This window comes from Phasianus colchicus, chromosome 3 (genome assembly GCF_987193195.1).
Source record: "Phasianus colchicus chromosome 3, bPhaCol1.hap1.1, whole genome shotgun sequence".
Classification (NCBI taxonomy): domain Eukaryota; kingdom Metazoa; phylum Chordata; class Aves; order Galliformes; family Phasianidae; genus Phasianus; species Phasianus colchicus.
In genome coordinates, this window is record NC_143438.1 from 18,711,543 (window position 1) to 18,734,594 (window position 23,052).

Sequence of the window (23,052 nt, forward strand, 5' to 3'; positions counted from 1 at the left end):
TAATGGAACAACTGAACATATTTCTTTCCCATGTGCTGTACATTTCAGGTTTAAGTTTTACTTAGCACAATTCAAATTAACATGTTTTCTTTGATTGAAGACAAGGTACTATACTAATATTCTTTTCTCTGTGCCTTTAAATAAGTGTAAGTACAGCAGTGATACATTTTGTTTGTTGTTTAATGGAAATAAAATAAAGGATGACATTTGCACAGTATTTAATTAAATCACAAGATTCTCTAGTTGGTGAAAAAAAAATTCTAAGTACAACATGGATCTTGAAACAGTCAACATTCTTGGGCAAAAGGGGACTCAATGATAGTATATGTATAAATGGACTAGAATGAAGGTAGTTTCTTCATGGACAGGCTGCATCCAGGAACATGCATCTTGCCATTCAGATATCTGTATGTTCAATAGCATGACTGGAGTGAATATCTGCAAGTATTAAACCTAAATTTTCTCTCTTTTCTATATTATACATATATAATTCTGCCAAATTGAACTGTATGCAGAAATAAACAATTACAAATTATGCCACAAATTAGTTTACATATGACAAACATAGATCTGAAACTAAAATATTCTAATCAAAACATTACATTCTGAGCAGCAACAAATTCATTTGATAAGCTACTGGGTGAATTGTTGGCCTGAGAAACCATCTGTAAATAAAGGCAATTGGGGAAAAAAAAAAAAAAAAAAGGAGATTCTGAACAACCATAACACTAACTTACATTTTCTCGCCATGTAGTTCCAATATGACATTGCAGAATTTGCACAGTAACAGTGTAGTATGAATATGTAAATATGCCAGATATACTTTAAGCTCCAGTCTGGCATGTTTATAAAACAGAAAGTTATTACCTGCTCCGAAACTGAGCATTAAGCTCTCCACATTTACTAACATTAATCCAAACTGTTCCATGTACTGCAGCTTGAAAGACGTTCAATTAAAACTCATTCTGCCTGGTATAAATTACTATTATTATGTTGTGAAAGGAATCCTGGAAATATCTGCTAACTTGTTATATGTGCACTGCCCTTCCTCTCACCTCACCTCCCAGAGAGTGATTTCAGAAAATTGCCTTTAGTTATTTAAAATTCTGTCATGAGCTGGTTTAAGAAAAACAATGAAGAGCTGAGTACACGCATAGTTTTTTTGAGAACATAGTACTGTAGGCTACTGAATAATAATTGCTGGCAATAGTTGTATTTTGAACTTAGACTTTTTTTTTTTTTTTTTTTTTTCCAGGGTGGGAAAGTTTACTTACACACATGTACATGCATACATATTTTATTAGACTAATATTCATTCTTGCAGTCCATTGATTTGTCTTAAACTGTATTAAGAACAATCTGATGCAAAGTGGCTTTCAATTCTCAAGTCAGAAAAGTACCTCATGTATTACTTTGATGGGGGAAAAAAAAAAAAAAAAAAAAGCAGCTTAGGTATTGCTACAGTTCTTCTTCCTCTTACTTTTTTTTTTTTTTTTTTTTTTTTAATAAAAATAATTCATTTCAACCGTAGACTACTGATCCTGTATTATTAGACAAAAAAGACACATACAAATATCTAAATTATTGTCTAATAAAAAACAATTATTTCTTAACAGCAGATGTTTGATTGCTAAAATATGTCACATTAATCATAAAGAAAGTTTAGCTTTTTTACTAAAACAGCTTGAGCACAGTTTGATTTGATACAATTAGTTTTGGAAAAATTATCAAAATATAAGTAAAACCAGACAAGTGTCACTGTATTTTATTTCTATCAAAATTATTCTAAAACACCTGAATTTCCAAATTAGAAAGGATCTTTAAAATATGTCTAGCAGATGCACAGAAAATTCCAATTGCATCCTCTTATATTTAATGGCTAGTGTTCATCAGCCAACCTTTGTTAAGATATGACTATGTCCCGAGAATTTTGAACAGCTGAGGACAGAACATCAGAATGAACACAAAAACTTGACACTATTTTCAGCTCCACTACTCCCCGAACTCCTGGTGACAGTAGATTTTACAAATGCAGAGGAAGACAGAAGATTCATGTGCACTGCACAGAATCCTCCATATTTCACGAGAACCCATGAGGCCTTCATGGATCTCCAGGACGGTTTTTTAATTCTCCAGTATCTGTGGACTTCCCAGTGCAGCCTGAGAAGTTTTTTTCCAGGGGAAAACCTGAGCAGATGGTGTCCAGGCACCCAGGTGTATTTGGCTAGTGAAGTGCTCATTTGATAGGGTTATTAAGAGCCCAGTGGGTGCTGAGCTCTAGCTCAGATCCTAGTTTTTTTGGTTTTGTTGTTGTTGTTGTTTTGGGTTTGTTTGTTTGTTTGTTTGTTTTTTAAAATGAATCTCCAGAAATCTCTGCAATTGAGGGGTGTACTTAAGTTTCTAATTGAAGGAGTCATATTGAACCAGAAAAGATTAGACACAGAGCAAACCAGATGAAGACAGAAAAAACTGTAAGTAGCTGGTTCTTAATGCCAGCCACTCCACCTGACAGATCCACACCTTTTGTGCCATTTCAGTTTTTCATACAGGCATAGCCTGAAAGCTGTTAAGCATTTTAGGGAAATTTGAGTTGCAGATGGGCAACTTGATAGTCATTTTAATGCTAATCTGTATGTGTTCTTATATACAATCATTTTGAAACAGAAGAGCAAAGTACTATAGATAGCTTGTAATTGCTTTTCAGGTAGGCACAAATTTTGTTACAGCTTCACAGACTGATTTCAGACAAATTGAAATAATATTCATTTATTCACAAATTACCAAACTGCAAATTATGAAAATCATAATTTTAATACAGAAGTTTCATACATCTGTATTACATGCGAATGCTTGCTAAATGTAATTCTCCAACTAACTTCTATCACCTTGATGCATTTAGAGCTACTCATGCTAATCATAACAGTTATTCCTTCAAGAAAATCTGACTAACGCAAGTTCCTACAAAATATATATCTAAAAACAAAGAAAGAAACAAAACCACCACAAACTTACTCACTTGCCCTCTATATCTGCCAGTCTGGGATATTGTTTCCTTTAATTTACATTTAAATTACATCAGAGAGACTTATTTGCAAGAATCATATTTGTGACTAAGAGAGAAAAATTAAGAGAACTTGCATCAAATTTCACAACATACAAGGTTCTAATTTTTCAGACCAGATTTTGTTGTCAACTAGCAGTACCTGATTCACTGATTCATTCCACATGTTCAGAATATTAAAGAACAACCACACTGAAATCATTTTCTTTTCTTCAAAAAATATACATCACCTAACAATCAGACATAGGAGCCAGGCCATGAAAAATCTTGAAGGCCTGATTTATTATTATTTTTTTAGTATTATTTGATCAGCAAATAAGAAAAGAAAACCACATAAGAAAAATCTTTCTTTGTAAATAGGAAAAAAGTGTTATTAGGCCATTAATCACCAGCTAGCAATACTCTTAATATATTTTCCTTAATTCCATTACTCTAACCTCCCTTTTTAAATACAAGATTGTGTCCATATATCTTAACCAATTAAGGCAGCAGCAAATGAATATACTCTGTATGAGCATGATCTTTTCTAACTTAATTACTCTGGATAATGTTTTGAAATACATCGAAGGAACCATCTTAATTATGCACTGTACTTTTAAAACTCTGGAAAATGTCATTATTTGCATAAGTTGATTTCTGAAATTGAAGGCTGAAAATCGAGATTTTTCCATTAAAAAAAAAAAAAAAAAAAGGAAAAAAAAAAAAAAGTACTGGAATCACCCCCCCCCCCCCAAAAAAAAAAAGAAAGAAAGAAAAAACAAACAAACAAACAACAAACAAAACCAACCAAAAACCCAAAACAAAAACTGTTATGATAAATAACTATTCCTTGCAAAGAAGAATAGAACTGGATATTAGTGTTCATTAATCTTTTTGGATCCTTCAGAAAGATATGCAAAGAAACAGTTAAGTAGTGGAGATAACAAAAGTGGAAAAGAAAACAGTACCCTTGTGACCACTATACTTACCATCCCCTGTAATGTCAAGAACTCATCTGGCAGCACTGATATGGCTCACAGAGGTTCTAGACTGATGCAGCCATAGGTGGAAATAGCTGGTATGACTACCAACAGCAGTAAATTTCACGTAGATGTGTTTTGCTTCCTTTCCCCCTTGCTCCATCCCTTGTTTTATTTTCTTCTTTCTTAGTTTATTTCTTTATCTGGCCATTGGATGCAATATGGATCTTGTGCACAGTGGAATTAAAACACATATTACTGCTACTAACATCATCTTCAGTAAAACAAACCCAATAGGTTTGCTACAAGGTAGCTGCAAGAAAATCTTATCCTTGTCTACTTTGAAAGGGATGTTACATATAAGAAGGTTTTCTCATCCCATATTTACTCATGTACTACATGCATTTTATATTTGAATAAATGCCTAACCAGACTGTTTGGTTCAAAACATGTGATTAGCCAATACACAAGCAGAAGAAATATTAAGAGTACTCACCAAAAGTCCAATACTCACAATAAATAAATAAATAAATGATATTCATGAAGATAACTTTGTATACAAATTTGAGAGCTTTCTCTAGTTAACTGTAATGGCAAAAAGCTTCTCAGTTTAAACCGTCTTACAAAGTGGTTAACTGATGTAATAAATAATGCAAGAACTATATATTGAGGATCAATATCAATAATGAAACTGATGAACCATGATCTTACTCAATTGCTATGCTTAATGGACATCTAAACAATCTAATCTCTGCACTCACATAGAGGTTTACGGGCAAAGGTCATCAAAAGGCCATGTGGTTTACCTGCACATGCCTTAATTTGACTGCAGGTTTCCAAACTGAATACCACTCCTGCAGGAGACGTGGATGCTTTGACTGTATGTGGACACCTGCTGCTTCCTACCAACCACTAATCCATGTTCTGGTGAGACGGCATATATGAGATGTTTTCACACATGCACTGTGAGGTGTGGATCCCCACCTGCTGCATCCCACACTCACTGCCATAGCTGAGTGAGACTGCTTCCCAGGCTGTGATGGCAGTGCTGATAAGGTCACTGCTGGCAGCCTCAAATCAGGGACTATTTCCAGTCCATGGTCTTTCCACCCTGTTAGAAATCCTTCTGATACTATAGTGTTTTGCTTTTTTTTTTTTTTTTTTTTTTTTTCAAGTTGACTTTGTTTCAGAAGTCTTTGTGCAACTCCCTGGTTACTCTTTAGTCTTTTTTTTTTTTTGGTGGTTGTATTACTCTTTAGCATTAGGACAGTTCTACATATAAAGTTCACCAATTATGTTCACAGTCACTTTCCTGTCTCTAAAAGCATTTGAATTCTTGCCATTTGCCGATGGCTGGCCTTGCAAGTTTCTCAGTGATGAATCTCCCTGAGCAATTCTATTCCTATTCCTTCTAGCGACACTGTTTAAAAAGTAGCTTTGAATTCGGTGATGCACAAACCCATGAATCCCCTATCACAATGGCAGCTATATATGCAACTGAAATTTGTCAAAAATATACTTCCAGAACTCTCTACAAGCACTAGAAATAATTGAGCCCAGTTTTATTGTATTTAAGCACCCAGGATTTCATGTTAGATAGTAATCCTTAGGTATTAGCACTCAGGGGACATAAGAAAGCACAAGTTAGCAGAAGCAAGTCAGCAAACTTTTTAAATGTAGTCATGTGAAACAATATGATTAGGGGGAACAGAGACAATAGTTAACAGCAAATTGAAAAATCTGTTAGTATTGCTGTAATATTAGTTGTGATAGTGATGCTGATGCTGAACAGTCAAATAAAAATAATGTATCCAAATTGTCTTCAGTGCCCATAAGAAGAGGAGATGAAAAATACTGAAACTGAATTATAGTACAATCAACAAGGAGCGGATTTTAGGGAAAATTCTGGTCCTACTTGCCTCTTGTTAACATCAGGTCAAGTTGCTCAGGGACTTGCTCTCTCAATTTTTGAATTTCTCCAAAGATGATACTCCAAACTATCTTTGAAGAAATATTTTAGCCACATACATGGTGTAAACTTCTTTGAATTTCTCTTGAAATTATCTTGTACCTGTTGCTCACTTTCATTGTCCATGTACTGTTCATTTCAGGGAGAGTCTGGACCTGTCCTCCCTTATGTCACCCATGAAGCTGAGCAAAGAAAATACTCCTTGATCTTCTCTTACCCAGACTACATGAATACAGATTATCCTTTTCTATTACATACTCCAGCCCCCCAACAACTTTGATTTCCCTCCACTGGGCTCTGATTTGTCAATTTCCTTCACTGTGGTAGATAGATGAAGATTGGTTGTAGCACTACAGATGTGGTCTTGCAAGCACAGAACAAAAAGGAATAATCAATTCTCCTGATTTGCTGGTTACTCTTTTACTAATAAAAACCAGCGTGTGATAGGTCTTCTTTGTATTAAGGGCACAAAACTAACTCAAGCTGAATCATTGGGTCTTTTTCTACGAAACTATGCTTTAGGCAGTCCTGCACTGTACAACTGTACTTCTGTTTTGTTTTGTTTCTTTTTTCTTTCTTTCTTTCTTTTTTTTTTTTTTCCCTTTTCCTATTTTAGATGTAGGGATTTGTGTTTTTCTTCAACTTCATATTTTCTTGGCCCAAACCCACAGTCTGTCAACATCCCTCTGAATAGTGTGCCTATCACTCTATGAAACTATCAACATACAGAAGAGATGTTGTTATAACAATGTACGCATGCAGAGGACTGTTCTTTAAACTATTTATTATCCAATATTCCACCATTTTTGGAAAATCAAATGGTGGAATACTTGATTTCTTCTAAAAAGTTTCCTGAAGTTCAGGTTCTTAAGTTACTTGTGAACTGTATAAGGAGCTTTGCAGAAGAGACTGAATTCTACTATCACTGATAGTAAAAATGCAACTCTGAAGTTACACAGTCTCTTATCAAGATACTAACAAGATAAGAGAGAAGAAAGCTGAAGGTACAATAAGCACTTTTAGAAGAAATGAAAATGAAAAGAGTAGCCTCTTTAGAGTTACATAGGTGAACAACAGAAGAACAGTGCAAAGAGCCAAGCATAATAAAAATATTTAAATATTAGATAGTTTTTAAAAGTAGTGGCTAAACAAACCAACATTATCGCTTTCTCCTTCCATATTTGTTTTATTTAAGTTCAAATATCTGATCTATCCTGCCAAACTGTTAATGAAATTCAAAGTCACTAGACTAGAAGAGAGCAGGCTGACAGAAGAGTCTTATAAAAAGAAAATCTCATAAATTAACTTAATAGTGGTATTAAATATTGTTTCTGGAAGGAAATATTCCTTTAGACATTCCTTGGGGATCTAAAATATGATGATGAGAATGAAACCTTACCTAGATCAGAAAATGCCATGATTAGAAGGTATAAACTCTGTTTAATGCTGTCAGAATATATGTTGAGGTTATGCTCAGCTGGACAAGACTTAAGAGCAATGGGATCTAAGCCAAGTGACCACAAGTCAATACTAGACTCAGAACAATGAGATTGAGAGAGGAAACAAAGAAAGTACAGCTGACACTAACAAGGATGTTAGTAAACACACCCAACAAAGAACACTGGAGAAGACAGTCCCATTTACGGTATTATAAATTACAAGCTCTTATGGAGCTAGTTCTGTGCTTGTAGATGTGCAATTGGGATCAGATATTAGCATAGGATAAGTATGCTTGTACTTGAAAAGGTCAAATTGTCTCATTATACAACTGAAATTACCTGGATTCTCATATCACAAAAGCAAGTGACTATGAATTAAATTACTGCTTTCCAATAATTGAGAATAACTGAGAAAGTAATCAAACATGGATTACTGGAAGAAAACTGAAATGATTATAATGAGACTTGAAAACTATTGCAACTGAATAGCTAACATAGATCACCAATGTAATGGACTCCTCACAGTGTTATACCCAATGTTCTCTAATGTTTTTTCCTTTTTTGTTGTTACTATATTTTTATTACTTAACTGCATGTCAAGAAGACAAAATCAGGAGTGTGGACGAAAACAATATTACATGGTAGCTAGCCAAAACAGCAAATTTAAAGACCTCCAGCAAGTCAATTTTTGAGAAAACAGTTACTAACAGAGTTATCTTCCTTACAGTTGAAGATAAATGCCCAAAGCAAAATCCTATAGGCTTTAGTAGCCTTGTAGAAAAATATATAATATCAAGGTAGATAGAAGGCATATAGCAAAAGCTTATATTCTCTTTTGACTTTTAACACACTTCAGCAATAGTTTAGAGGTAAGATGAACTACAAGTAAATTGTTCTAATATTAATTTCTTTTGTATATCTATTCACTTTTTGGAAAGTCTACAATATTTTTTAAGATCAGACTGATTCATTTTGTATTTTTAAATGCCATTTCTTAACAATTAAAAGTATAGGTTTATAGCTGATCTAGACAGCATTATTTTTGAATTTAAAGTTATATTTATCGTATTACAGAATCATAGAATGGCTTAGGTTGGAAGGGACCTTAATAATTGTCTAGTTCCAACCTCCCTGCTGTGGGCAGGGTTGACACCCATCAGATCAGGCTGCCCAGGGCCACATCCAATCTGGCCTCAAATGCCTCTAGAGATGGGACATTCACAGCTTCTCTGGGCTGACTGTGCCAGTGTCTCACCACCCTCTGAATAAAAGATTTCCTCCTAACATCTAACTTAAATCTTCACTTTTAGTTTAAAGCTATTCTCCCTTCAAGTATTGAAGGTCTCCCCAGAACCTTCTTTTCTCCAATCTGAACAAAACCAACTCCCTCAACCTTTCTTCATAAGAGATGTGCTCCAGCCTTTGATCATCTTCATAGTCTTCTACTGGACCTGTACCAACAGCTCTGCATCATTCCTGTACTGGAGGCTTCAGTCTTGGACAGAGTAGTCCAGATGGGACCTCACAAGGAGAGACTAGAGGGAGACAATCACCTCCCTCACTAGGCTAGCCATCCCTCTTTTGATGCAGCCCAGGATACTATTGTCCTTCCAGGCTGAAAGAGCACAATACCTGCTCATGTTCAGCTTTTTGTCCATCACAACTTTTAAGTTCTTCTCCGCAGAGCTTTTCTTCTCACAAACTGCATTCGTATCCAGATTTTCCATCCAAATGGAATGTCTTGCTCTTGGCCTTGTTAAATATCACTAGGTTCCTGAGCCCACTTCTCAAGCCTGTCCAGGTTCCTCTGCATATTGTCTCTCCCTTCTACTGTGTGAACTGCACCACTCAGCTTGGTGTCATCAGCAAACATGAGGAGGATACGCTCAATCCCAACTGTCTATGCTATCAATAAATATATTGAAGAGCATTGGTCCCAAGATGGACCCCTGGGGAACACCACATATGATCTGCCTCCACCTGGACCTAGAGCCACTGACAACAACCTTCCAGGTACAAACAGGGCCAATTCTTTCTCTATCAAGTAGACCAGCCTTCAAATCCATATCTCTCCAATTTAGAGGTAAAGACATGACAAAAAACACGCCAAAGCTCTTCTTTTTTATTATTACAATATGAGTAGAGTGAAATTTATTAAATGATAATGTAAATTAAATGTAATAAAATGTACATATTTGTCATGTTATTTACTTATAGAACTCACTGAGTATACTCATGAGTGGTGTTCCCCAAGGGTTGGTACTGGGGTCTGTCCTGTTTCATATTTTTATTGATGATCTGGACAAGGGGATTGAGTACATCCTTGGTAAGTTTGCAGAGGACACCAAGAATGGGAGGAAGTGTCCATCTGCCTGACGGTAAGAAGGCCCAACAGTGGGATCTAGAAAGGCTGGATAGCTTGATTGAGGCCGGTGGGATGAACTTCAGCAAGACCAAATGCTGAGACTTGCACAATAATCTTCTTTACATTTCAGAAGGGTACAGCTTCTCAACACAGAACCTCAGTTACAACACTTGTAATGCTCTCACATCCAAAATTTAGAAGCACATGTCAGCATGTATCTTCATTTGTACTGGTAATATATCTAATTTTTTTAAATAAACAAGTGTATTCTGTAGAAAAGAAGAAATACGCACATAAATGAATTCCTATAGATCTCTATTCCTTTTTTTAAAACCTTCTCAATATTTTAGTTCAGTGCTGAAAAAACAAACAAACAAACAAACAAACAAAACCCTAAGAAGCATTTCTCCATTACTCAGAGGAAATCATAATTACTGGTAGTAACTAAGAGAAGAGGTGAGGAGATGAATAGTTCTAATGCAATTTGTGAGATACCCTAGAACAAATTACACGGATAATCAAGTTAAGCAGTGAATAACAGAAAATGAAACTAGTAAACATCTAGTTTTTCTCTTTCATTTATTCCACTATTTAATTCATTTACTTAGTACAAGATTTTTTCTCTTTTTCCTGACTAATTATCCTAACATTTCATTTTAAAAGATAATATTCAGCTGACACTGAAGAAGAAGTGAATCCTGACAACTAATGTTCTTTGTCAAGTAGTTGTGTAAAAATCTCAGCTCTTTGATAAGTACTACATTTAAATAATTTATCATAGCCCTAGTCCTTGGAACTGTAAGGAGATATGAGAAAAAGAACTTAGACTTGTTCAAAACAAGTTAGAGGCAATATTACTGCATTCCTAGAAGTGTAATATGGCATTGATGAAACTTAAACATGCTAATAAATGATAAAAGCCTCCATATCATTTAGAGAGCTCTTATAGAAATGTGTTAGTTTCTTTGAACTGACACTGCACAGGTATGTCAAGGGCACTGAAGAATCTTCTGATACCACAAGTAAAACTTCTGCTATTTAGAACAGCATTTCAAAATCCTTCAGCACAGAAAAAAATTGGAAAAGACAGATTTTTTTTCCCACTCCAAAGTACACAAAAGGATTTTAAAAGGATAGTCGGGAATTACCTAACTAGATAAAACTAAATATATAACAGGAAGAGTAATCAAATGTAAAGTACACTTATTTTCATATCATTCATAGACACAATTCAGATTATTCCCTCAGGATATAGGCAGTTACATGAACTCCAAGAATTCCTCTGAAGGAGGAAAGAAGTAACTCCTGCTATTGTTGACAATTACAATCAGAAATTAGACATCATATGAAAAATACATATATACATATATATATATGTATATATCTATAATATTGTCCCATTTCTATTGCATTGTGTAGCTTTTTTATTTTCTGTCAGTGAAATCCTTGATAAATTTACCCTGGCCCTTATCCACATGCCTTAATATACTGATTTGTGGACGCAAATACTTCTGATGTTATTTAATTCAGCCTTTTGCCCTTGTTTAAAAACCATAACGTGCACAAATGCTTTCATTTATGATCTTTCTTCTGGTCATTTCCATGTTTGCAGTGCTCCCCTGCCATCACACAGAAGGAAAATTATACCTTATAATACTTTAATACAATTATTGACTGCCAAATGCTTTTTCACAGCCTATAATTTTATAGCCCTGCAGTTGCGTTTGAATAGCTCTTCCAAGCTCAAAAGAGCAGGGATAGAGCTAAGAAGTAAAAATGCTGGGTTTAACTACCATGGTATCTCATCTTAGTATCATAGAATCATAGAATCAGAGAATAACGGAATCATAAAATCATAGAAAGTCTTGGGTTGAAAGGGACATGAAATTATGTAGACCCACCCTCCCTGCCATGAGCTGAGTTGCCAACTGCTAGATCAGGCACCACATCAGACTGTCCATGCTCCCATCTGACCTGGTCTTGAAAAACCTCTCTGGGAAGCCTGTGCCAGCATCCCAAAACCCTCTCAGTGAAAATTTTCTCCCCATCTCTTTTAGTTTAAAATCACTCCCTCTTGTCCTATCATTATCTACCCCTGTAAAAAGCTGATTTCCCTACTGTTTATAAGTTTTGTTTAACTATTGGAAGGACAAATGAAACCTCCCCAGAGCCTTCTCCAGGCTGAACAAGTTCCCTCAGTCTGTCTTTGTAGCAGAGGTGCTCCAGCCCTTTGATCATCTTTGTGGCCCTCCTCTGGACAAGCTCCAAAATCTCCACAGCTTGTGCTCTGGGGGCCCCAGACTTGGACACAGTACTCAAGATGTGGCCTTGCAAGAGCAGAGCAGAGAGGCACAAAAACCTGCCTTGCTCGATTGGACATCTTTCTTTAGATGCAGCTCAGGATACTGTTGGCCTTTAGGACTGCAGGCTCAAGTTAAGCTTTTTCATCTACCCAAGTCCTTCACTGAAGGGCTGCTCTCAATGAGTTCTTCTTCCAGTCCGGGATTTCACAGACTAAATGCAGGAATTTGCACTACTCCTTGTTTAATGTATTGATATTGTTGTTTGCCAACCTCTACAGCCTACTGAGGTCCCTCTGGATTGCAACATGGCTCTCTGGTAAACCAGTTCATCCCCCCAGTTTCATGGCATCTGTAAATATACTCTACCCCTTTATCCAGGTCATTAATGAAGATGTTAAATAGGACTGGACTCAGAACTGATTCCTGGGATATTCTGCTTGTAGGAACTCACAAATGATAAAACTAAATGAAACATTCATTATTCAACATATTTTTATCTTTCTCTCTCTTTTTTTTTTTATTTTTTATTTTTTATTTTTTTTTAACTCCTTAATTCTCAAGGGTACTTACAAAAAAAATTAAAAATAAATTCCAAATATCCTGATAAATGAAACTGCCACTCTAACTTTCTATAAGAAGTCAAAAGGAAATGTAAGAGTCTAGACTGAAAAAACTACTAATAGAACTGCAGTAAACTGTATAAAGGAAGAATGATTTCAACATGTCTGTTAGTAAAAAGTCGAAAAAATCATAGATACACATTTTTAATTTCACCTGAGAATTACCAGCGCCATATTTATTTTGGTGAAGAAAAGTACATGTTCAAATGTATAATTCACTCATTTAATTGACTGTATTTTACTTTAGACATATTTATTTAGAATATTTCCGCTGTCTCAGAGAATATATCAGTGATCCTGTGCTCACTGCCTTCTAGTATGATACCCTGTTTTTGGTACAATCTCCTGAGGGGACAAGAATGTCTTTGATGTCAGCTCCAGTGATTTCACATTATCAAAGGCAAGGAAAATTAATGATAACAGTGAAAGGAACTGCTAAGCACTGTCCTAGAGATCTGAATTTCACATTCCCTAAACACATGCCCTATAGGATCGCCTTCCTGAATACCTCTGCTAGTTAAAAGATAACTTGATAGTTTAATTCTTTTCTGTAGCAAGAAACACAATCTTTCATGATGTCTCTGTTGCTGGGTAGCCTTTGAGCAACTGAGAACAGAATGGGAGATATTCACTTTGTGATTTATAGTTTAACTTCATGAAATGCTCAGAAGAATGTTTACTAGAATTTCAAGACTTTCAAAAAATTACCCAGTAAGTTAGCATTATAATGGTTTCAAAGAAGACATTGTTACTTTAAAAAATTAGATAAACAAGGTGAATGCATAGATCTGATTAAAAAAAAAAAAAAAGTTTGTAAAAAGCATGAGTGAAGACTTAGAATTTCAAATACTGCCAAAAGTTTCAATCAATATCTTTTTGATGTACATTTATTTAAAACTGAAGTCAGTGTATTTCTATATCCTCATAAAATTTGTATGAGTTTCTAAATACTTGAAAAAAATAACCTACATTAGATATTGCTAAAGTAGTCATAGTTAATGCAACAATCACATGCCATGCAATTATGAGTTCTCTAACATAAACAGGAATTTTGTGCTTGTGACATATATTCTTGTTTGTAGTACCCTTTCAAAACAAACAAACAAACGTTTGTTACATGGAATGTAGCTTAGAATATATAGTGTATATTAGCACACTTTCAAGCAATGCAATAGTTGAAAACATCACCAAAATTTGAAAATTAAGCAGTGTGTGTTGATGTCTTGATAGGTTCCTCATTTTCATGGCCAAAAAAATCTGGGTACATTTTTCAGTCTTCACTGACATCTTATACACTCAATTTGTAGTTGTTATCGGATTTCTTTGTTTGCTTTCAGTAAAAACTGTTAGCAAGAGTTCATTTCAGTTGCTAGTTATCGACAATTGACAGGGCTTTAATTTTTGACATATAGAAATATGGAATAATGACATTTCTAATTTAACGTCTTTTTCCTTCCTTTGTGAAAGAAATCCACAAATTTTGCTGAACACATTAGTATTGAAGCAGCATGTTTGACATTTATCTTGATGATGAACAATGGGGAAGAGTCTCTGTGTTGTCTGATGAAATCCTGCAAAATGAAATTTGAATATAAAATAACACAGTTGCAGAGCTTTCTAGGAGAAGTAAGCAAAATATGAGGAAAGACTCAAAAACTGCTTTTGGAAGTCTTTGAAGAAGAGTAATAGTGTTGAAAAGTCTAAGGAAAAAAACATAACCTTTTATAATCTTATTCAATTATAAATTCATCAAGAGAGTGGGGTAGAGTGGTGCCTGTTATCTCTTAATTCATTTAACTCAGAGCTTCAACCACTACAAAACAGTGAAGAAAAATCTAGATGTGCTAACAACATTGTGACAGCAAACAGTAGAATACACAAACTTTTATTTCCTCTCAAGATGTACACAAAATGCTGCCATTTCACAGCAAAATGGAGTTGTCAGATGTATTTCATAGTATCACAGTGTAACTATGGTTGGAAGGGACCTCCAGAGGTCATCTATTCTGCCTCCACATGTAAAGAAGAAAGAGATAATCTAATCAGAAGGCTGAGGAGCATTTTCAGTCATTTGTTCAGCCTTCCAAAGACAGAGATTAACACTTTGCTGTGAAGATAAACTAGGTTTCAGAGAGTAAAAAGATTTTATTGGAAATACAAATGGACTGCAACACTTCAATGGTTTGATCCACTCTTCAATATTTAGGATATAAAGAAGAATGACACAGCATATCTAAAAATGTGCTACAAGCCCTTATATTTCTAGGGACCATCCACCTCTAGTGTGCTCAAAACACCGTTGTTTCTTAGGCCCTTTGGGCAAAATGGATGCTGATTCTAAACAGTAAAAAATAAATGTGAAGAGAATAAAGGTTCACTTGCAAATATATGGAGTGAACAGGAATCACACAATCAAAGAGACAGACTTAGAAAATTATCTTTTGCAGCAGGATAAAAATAGGGATGACTGAATTTTGGAGGCTCCAAGAAGGGGATGTTAGAATGTGAGAAAATATTGTAGTAAATGCGTGAACTGTTAGGTAGAGCCATACCTCTCTTATCTCATGTTGGAACTCATCCCAGGTGAAGAAAATGGTTAGTTTAGGGGCCTTCTTGATAAACTCCATTTTATTGCTTGTAAAAGTGGTGAAAAATATAGGCAGTGCATGGGGAATGGAGAAAGAAATTTTTCCTTTACTCATTTTGTGTTAGGTAGATATACTGGAGACTGACAGACACAGGTTAGAGTTTGCAAGCAGAGGCAAAAGAGGTGTGGGACATCATAGACAAAGGCCAGTGAAATGAAATATGATTCCTTAGTCCAACATACTTCTCTTATTTCATTGTTTACTGATGTTAGTCTCTTGACCTTGTCACTCAAGGCAAAAAAATACTCCTACGGTGAACATAAATTTTTGTGATACAGAAATATCTTATAGGGACCACCTTCCTGCTATATACTGAAAGCAGGGTGCTACATGTCCTCAACATCTTTGAGTTGGAAGTGATCTCATTTGTAAGGTAAATTATCTACAGTGTAGGATATGAATCCCAAGATAAATTTTGTTGTACTCTTCATAGCTTTCTTTCCTATCGTTAATATAATAATATTCAAAGGTAAAATACTGTTATGTTATACTGAAGGTAAGGAAAGGATATGTAGATAATACTAACTGCTAAAGACTAAAAGTGTGTTAATATATTAGAAGTAATATAATTATGATAATGCTTAAGAATTTTCATAGTAACTTCTGCCAGCCATCTTTATTTATTAGAAGTCCAAGAATCCCAATCAAAGACTAGGGTCTAATTGTGATTTTGTAGTTGGGGCTACAACCCTACCCATAAAAATATATTTCATTCTAACGGAAAAAAAATACCTTATATAAAAATATAATTTAGATATTAGGAAGTTTACAATAAAAAACAAGTCTTGCATACTGTATTTGCATAATACAACATTTACTCATGAAAAGGTGATATAAGTAATATACTAATACTAAGGCATGTCCACTCCTTCATAGATTTTTTTACTTATTTGGGTAAGAAAACATGCTGAGAAACACTTGGAAAGCAAGAAATATTTCATCAATTTTTCTATGAGAAATCTTAAGAAAGTAGCTATGAATAATTTTGTTATATTAATATGACTTAAGCATCCTATGCTTCCAGGTGAAGTTTCAGATTTTTATTTATACAATCTGATTTCTTAGAGATCCATATAAGTAAACTCAAATGCTTAGTAACAGAATTTTTTTGATTGCCTCCTCCGCAGACACAGATCAAAGGAAGGTGGGCTGCTATTTAATGCATTTGACTTGTTAATAAAAATTCTGAATATTCGCAAGATTGAATCACTTTCTATGTACTGCTAATTTGTTATCCATCAATATTAGCAATTTGCACCTCTGAATATATTAAAAAAAATCTAGAAAATTAAGCAGAAAAATAAAGTCATGACAGTGATAAATAAATGGATGTCTACATTAGACAGCAGTGTCAGTTAAGCTACATCGGATAATACTTTGTCAGTATGCCCATTTCCAGCTTATATGGAAACAGTAAAATGCTGTCAGTCAGCTTTCAAATCACCCAGATAATAAATAGCCTACTTTTGCTTTTTTAGCAATCTGAAATATTGACCTATAGTAAGTTTTCTTTTACTATTATAAACTTATACAAATAAGCATTTTATCCCTTACTGCAGTGAAATTCTCTATTATTATCTTTTAGCAAACTTGTTAAATTTGAAAAGAAATATATTTGGAGTGTAATATTCTGCTAAATTTTCATCCTCAGAATATTGGCTTTTTATTGTTTTCATTATGTTCATATGAAGTAGTAATGTATTGAAAAAATGCAATTCACTAAACAAGACTGGAAGAAGCATTGCTACGGTTCTATTTTATTTTACTTTTAAATAGGAATAACAGTTCCAGAAACTATGATTTTTCAAGGTTCTTAACACACTGAAAAAAAAAAAATGTCAAGGTTTCTGGCCTAGAGAACATAGACTAATATTTAATCTTTATATAAGAAGGCTTTTAATACTAGGAAGAAAATATTTTATAATAGTTAAATACCGAGTTAACCCAGTGATTCAGTGGGCATATCTATTCATCATTTTATGTTTGCTTGTTTTTATTAGATCTTGTACTCCCGAGTAAGTGTTAAGGCGATTGCAGTTTTTAAGAATACTCCTGGAGAGATTTATTTGAAATTGCTCTCACCAAATATGGCCTTCAAATTCAAAGTTCTTAACAGTTTTCAAAATCATAAAGATCAGGTCTCTGAAGACTTTATGCAAGTTTTGGATTTACTATAGAAAGAAGCTAACTTCCACAAGTACTTATGCAGATCTTTATAGTCTTGTTAGAGAGCAACCAAAGTAAAATGCCACTGGATAATTAGTATGCTTAATTGTTTAGGGGACTAGAAAGTAATATAATAATAATAATAATAATAATAATAATAATAATTATTATTATTATTATAATTATAATAAATAAGCTGTTATATAATAATAATAATATAAAGAAGGTCTGCAACTAAAAATGATTCAAAGAGTTTTTCAGATAAAAGATCATTTCCTGGCTAATTATTCAATGTACAGATATGGTAAAACTGTTAAGATTAAAAAAAAAAAAAAAATTGTAAACATAACCTTGAGATTTTGCTCCAGTATAATCTCAAAAACATACTTGTATTGCCTTTTCTAACTTGCTACATTATTTCTTCAAGTAATGTCAACGCAATTTGCACTGATGCCAAAAACTTTGTTTTGATAGGGCTGGACTCTAACATGAGTTGCATTGTAGGGAGTTTATCCATAACACTTTCAATGAAAAGAAACTGTTGTCTTCTTTATATTCTTCCATGAGTAAGAATATAACATGACAGATAAACAGCATGCCTTTTAGTCTGCTGTGCCAAATAGACTATATAACTAAGGTTAGAAACTATATTCTTGCTAACAGGTTCATTTTTCCTTAATTTAAATAAGAATATAAAGAAATTTATCATGTTTATAATCAGATGTCTTCTCTTTCTCAAAAATGACAAGTAGTGGGAGAGATTTCAGGGAGAGATTTTTCACAAGTAGGGCCCATCTCTTCTTGATTGCCTAAGAATGTGAAGACAAGCAAATACTATTTCCATGTAAATTAAATTATTTGTCAGTCAGGAAGTATTAGGGGGTATGAATACAGAATATAGATTGGCAAAATATTCTTATTATTTCTATGATTTCTGACCCTTGTGCTGTTATGAATTCCACAGATATACCAGAGAAAGCAATTTGTTATTGCTAAAATTTCAGACCTATGTGCAGAAGGAGAAAAAAGCAAAAGTTAACAAGAAACAAACCTATTAAACTTATTTAAACTTGATCTTTTATGACTTTTGAATAAAGAAAGATTCATATTATTCTGTGATTACTTTAAATTAATTCAGTAGAGGACAATACACTCTACTAGTAGCCATGGCCATGAAGAAACAAACATAAAAAAGATGGAAATAATGTGTGAAATGCTGAAAAGGGATAAAAAAAAAAAAATTGTTCCAACAGAAAAAGATTATCATTGTTAAACTAAAATAATGTCAGGATATGCAAAACAAAACTGATGTGGAACATAAAAAAAAATTCTTTCTTTTTTTATTTTTCCCTGACCTGGTGCAGCTTCTGCCTAATAAGGAGATACATAGTTTCTAACTTTTTTTGTGTGTGTTTTGTGTGTATGTGTGTGCACTGTTGTTTTTACTGTTGTTCTTTGATGGTTTTTGTTTGTTTTGTTTTAAATTGGCAGCTTGTTTGTAGAAGAGATTTAGTTCTGAATTTGTTTCTTCATTTGATATGATTCATAGTTTCTGTATATACATTAGTGGGAAGAATGAAGTATCATTTGTCTTTTTCGCCTTTAAGATTAGTGAAGATCAATCCTCTTCAAGGTTTTCTCTGGTGCATATTCTCTATGCAGTCAGGTACTGAAGAATATTGCTTTTCTTCTGTAGCAAGTTTAAGTTTCCTGACTTAAGTAATAGATGCTTTTCCTGGGGAGGAATAAAGATTATCTTGACATTTGCCTGCATTATGTTCTTCCACAGATGAATGAACTATTATAACATCTTCCACCTAGTAAATGACATGCTGACATTTTATTTTAGATAAGCACAAACACTTATCCTCTAAAAATTGCTTAGGTATAGAACCATTTGTTTAAAAAAATAATAATAATAATAAAAAACTTATAGTTTCATGTAGCTAACAGCTTAAACATTTCATTTAGAAAGAAATAACTTTAGAGAATGGCCTGTCTTGGTACTAGAAAGAACAAAAAAGGGAGATCCACTAAACCCGTAGCTCATTAAAATCCTAATAAAGAAGTAGGTAAGGCAGCAAGTAGAAATAAATCCTTTGTTTCCTTAACATGTTCAAACTGATTCTGAAATCAATGATAGCTTTTCCTGCATGTCGAGATTAAGTTTTAATGCTTTGTGTTTGCTTTCTCTTTCCCCCTTTAAAATATTATTTGTAATTTTGGTTTCCAGCCAAAATTGTTAGAACTCCATCTATGTAAAATCAGAAAGAGGCAAAGAAACTTGCTTAAATCTTTGATTCTGTCCTTTATTCACAGACACACAAAGAATATTTCCAAATGCTGCAGAATAGGAGACATATATTAACACCAGTCACTGTTCATAATTCCTGCAGTACACAGGCACAGTAGAGTTAAACAAGGATGAAGATATAACATTAATTCTAACTGGGCTAACTTTGCTGTCTAAAGGTCAAAACCTTAGGTTTTCTGAAAAGTGGTTATAGTTCAGCTGCCACTATTACTGCGCTTCTGTGGCAGAACATTAAAAATCCATTTCCACTAAAAGACATTTACAAACCATCATATCTTCTTTATTTCTTTTATTTACTTGGCTATAAGAAATAATACATGAAAATCTAAAATCTGCATTTTAAAACATGAACAACATGTGGAAAGCCATATGTCCAGAATCTTATAGTCTCCTAACTGATTGACTTGTAGAGTAGATTCATGTAGAGTTTATATGGACATTTCTGATTTTTTCATTGTTATTTGTTTTGTTTCCTTTTATCTTCTTTTGCTTTGAACTAGGGTGAGGAACCCTACTTTATTTTATACATACACAGACCTCATCATTTCAGAGTTCAGCATGAAACAAATTAAACTAAATGCCATATTACTTCCTTTATGAATATCTTTGACATTTGAACTATTGTAATTAAATGTAAACTCGTGGCATGTAAAAATAAAGCTCTGAATTCCATATATACAGTCCCTCTGGAATACGAAACTGTGGGAGAAACGGTGTTTGATATCCTTTTCTTTTATCTTTTCTTGTAGATACTGTAATACTGTCCATACACAGTCTGCTTTTAATTGAGGCTTTGTATGAAATTTTGTATCCTTTGATAGAAGATTTCAAAGCTTCATGGAAGGCTTCAAGGGTCACAAGAAGACCCTACAGTATCATCATCCTCTTGGTCAGGAGCATCAGAATCTCTTTAGTTGATAATCTGGCGAAAATGTCGCTGAGATCACAGTAACACTAAACTGTAGCTGTGACTGAAGATTGTTAGAAAAACATAATTGCTTAAAAAAAGAACAGGGTTCAGGCCTGTGAAAATTTATATTTTCTTCATGTTATGTTACAGACTTTGCATGTTGATCAAGTGAATAGTTTCATTAGTTGTTTTATTATTATTATTATTATCATTATTACTATTATTACTATTATTATTCCATTTTTCTTTTGCAATTTATTCCTCCTTATTGTAAGTATAGACTTGCCATTCTACTATACTGCAGATTTTATAAACTCTACCAGTTAAGGACTGGTTTTTCCTTTTAATTCAGTCATATTAGTATGTAATTCCCATTGTAGTGGTTTACTACAATGCAGGTGGTGGTTGTAGTTTAAACTGGCAGGTGGATCAGCACCACACTCATTCCTTCCTTTTCCAGTGGGATGGGGGAGACACTCAAAAAAACAATGTAGAACTTGTGGGTTGAGATGAAACAATTTACTAAGAGAGAAAAGGAAAAGGATAATAATTATGGAGATATATATATAAAACAAGTAATGCACAAGTGATTACTCACTATCCCCTGAGAAATCGGTGTGTACTCTGTTTTTATCCAAGAAGAAAACTATAGAAATATAGCCTCATACCAGACACTGAAGAAAAAAATTCCATCCCAGCTGAAATTAAGACACTTAAACATCTCAGTCTCGGTTCCTAGGAAGGATACGCAGGTAAAGGAGATTTTCAAATTTCCTGTCACAAAGTCTAAAATATAAAAATATATCTATATATTTAGAATGATACAATACAAATGTATTTTTCTGCACATTGCATAATAATGACATAAATTGGGTCTAAATTCTTATAACTGAACACCAGTTGTTTATATTATGCAGAGAAATCATATTATTTTTGATGTAAAATCAGACAGGAGGGACATGCTAATTTAGCTTCTTTGGTAGGGTACAGCATCTGTTTCTCCACACAGACTGAGCCAGTGCTTGACAGCTTAGAGTAAAGGCAAACAAATATCACCTCCAACTGTACCTTTCTGAAGAGGTTTGTGATCAGCAATACAAAGTTTATGGTGTTGTAAGGTACTGGCTTGTTTTTACAGATTTGCTGGGTTACTCAACATTTCTGAAATGATGGTAGAAGGAGCACAAATAAAAACAGGCACCATTTATCAAGTGTGTAGTCACACAGGAGCTGTGCAGTTCACGAGAACCATAGAGCAAATTCTAACCAGTTGTCCATGCTCATGTATTTGTGAAGATGTACAGGAGGCCTTTGGGCTTTGATGGCTGGTGGGATGCTGTCCACAGAGACCTAGACAAACACAAGCAGTGGGCGCAGGTGTAGCTCATGAGGTTAAACAAAGCCAAGTGCAAGGCGTTGCATCTGGATCATGGCAACTCGCACTACCAGTGCTAGCTGGGAGAAGAAAAGACAGAGAGTAGCCCCTCTTAAAAAGGGTTGAGGGTACTGGAAGCTGGACATGAGACAGCAGTGTGACTTTGCAGCCCAGAAAGCCACTATATCCTAGGCTGAATCAGATGAAGCATAGCCAGAAGATCAAGGGAGGTGATCCTGCCCCTCTATTCTGCATTGGTGAAACCTCAGCCAGAGCACTGCATCCAGATGACGAGTCCTCTACAGGAGAGACATAGACCTGTATGAACATGCACAGAGGAGGGTCACAAAAATCACAGAATAAAAAGATTGAAGGAATGGAACACCTCTACGAGGACAGGCTGAGAGAGCAGGAGCTGTTCAAACAGGAAAAGAGACAGCGATCTTTCAGTACAGAAAGAGGGCTATAAGAAAGAAGAGGAAAGACTCTTTAGAAAGGTCTATTGTGATAGGTCAAGAGGAAACATTTTCCTACTAAAAGAGAGGAGATTTAGACTGGATATAATGAAAATGTTTTTCATGATAAGAGTAGTAAAGTACTGTAACAGGCTGCCCAAAGATCTAGTAAATGCCCTGTCTCTGGAAGCTTTCATGGTCAGTCTGGCCCAGGCCTTGAACAACCTGATCTAGCTGTAGATGTCTGTTGAACAGAGTTGGACTGGACTAACCTTAAAAATTCCTTCCAACTGAAATGATTCTTTGATTATATGATTTACTAATAAACCTATTGCCTTCTTTAAAGAACTAATTGTTTTCTTCTAATTCTGAGCAAAGCTATTATTTCAGTTTAAAAATGGCAACTGAAAACAAACAAACAAACAAACAAACAAGAAACACCCAGTAATAGTCTCTGTGGATTCTCAT